The following is a 1,591-nucleotide window of genomic DNA, read 5'->3' as shown; positions in this document are numbered from 1 at the left end:
CTGTGACTTCTTTGTGGGAGTGTGGCCATGGGGGTCGACAAGGCCCATAACATCGGGCTCTTAACGATGAGGCCATCAGGAATGTAAAGAGTTTAGAGGGAACAAAGAAGGGTGATTCAGGAGACGCCTCGCCGTCTCGGGTTGCTTGTTCTCCAGCCGTCAAGGCATGGAAGTTGCTGGGGGTTTGCGGATGCCGGGCAAAGTTGTTGACCAATGAATAGTTAGTGGAAAAGGACTGCTGTGGGGCAAATGGTATAAGGGAGCGTGTCCTCAGTATGGGGAGGCAACATGGCTAATGAAGTTATGTCATTAATAAAGTAGCAGCAGTTACTGCTCCTAAAAGAACCCTGGCGTCCGTGTGGTCATAAGGCCACACTTCTTCACCTGTAAGTGGGTACTTAGCAAACATTTGTTTAGGTGAGCCTCTAATCTCAGGTTATAGTTTAAGGTTGCAAAGCTTAGTTACGTAAGTAAAAACTCATTGTAATGAATGTTTCTGGTGAGTGATTTATAGGGATTAGTTCTAGTTACTCATACATTGTAGAAAACAATTCTAATTTCTGAAGTATATTTCAGCTGGAAAACACGACTAAGTTATTGCCCTGTTCTGAGCATTCACCACTTAAGGCGCCTGACTTTTTTTTTTTTTTTTGCAGGCTTAAGCCTCCCATATACATTTCAACTACTTCATCTGGTTTAGGGTAAACAAACACCTAAAAGGAAAAAAAATGCTTCCTCGAATTGTTTTAAAACCTCAGTATGTCTTTTCAGTAACATTGTTAGTTTTTAATTTACTCAGCTATAAGCAGTCCCAAGCAACATACACCTGAACATTTTATATTCATAACTTTACCGTAAAGTTTCAGATAGTATTGCTGAACATGCTATCTGGCTGCATTTGCATTACTTGAAATAGCTCTTAGTCACAAATGTACACTGACCCTTAAAGACCTGAGTAAGAGACTCAAATTAGCACTGGTATCTTTGTTCACTTCTCCATATGCTTGCCTATTTATATAGTGAAAGTGGAGCTGTTAGCAGATGTATCCTGGTTTCTGTACATTTAAATAGAATGCTCTTCTGAGTATCCAGCACCCAAGTGGAACTTAATCTTAGGTTTAAGATTTTAAACCTAAACTCCATAAATGCTTCAGCAGAATTGGATATACAGTCCATATTACCTTTGCATATGCAACTTCTTCAAGCCACAGCAAGGTTTTCACCTGTTAACTTACTACAGATGAAATTCTAGCTCTCCTGGATGATGCAATTGAGAGTTACATCACCAGTTTTAATAGTACAAATATTCTGTTTCCCTTCAAAAAGAAGTTCAAGTCAATAAACCTAACACGGAATCTTTTCCGTTAGCAGTTCCTCAACTCTCCCACCCCAGTTTCCCAAATGAGATGTTGTAACAAGCACTTCTAGATAGCGAAAAGGAAGCAATCCTACATTTTTTTTAAAGGACCGAGAATAATGAGTGCGCTAACTACTCTCATTTGAGGGAGTGCTTTCATTTTACAGAGCTCTCACAATCAGATGCAGACAAATACAGCAGATCTAAAAGAAGGGCTGTATCACACTTCAGGTA

This window comes from Cygnus olor, chromosome 15, assembly GCF_009769625.2.
Source record: "Cygnus olor isolate bCygOlo1 chromosome 15, bCygOlo1.pri.v2, whole genome shotgun sequence".
In the NCBI taxonomy this organism is placed as follows: domain Eukaryota; kingdom Metazoa; phylum Chordata; class Aves; order Anseriformes; family Anatidae; genus Cygnus; species Cygnus olor.
The sequence above is the reverse complement of the archived record's forward strand: the minus strand, read 5'-3'. Positions refer to the sequence as shown.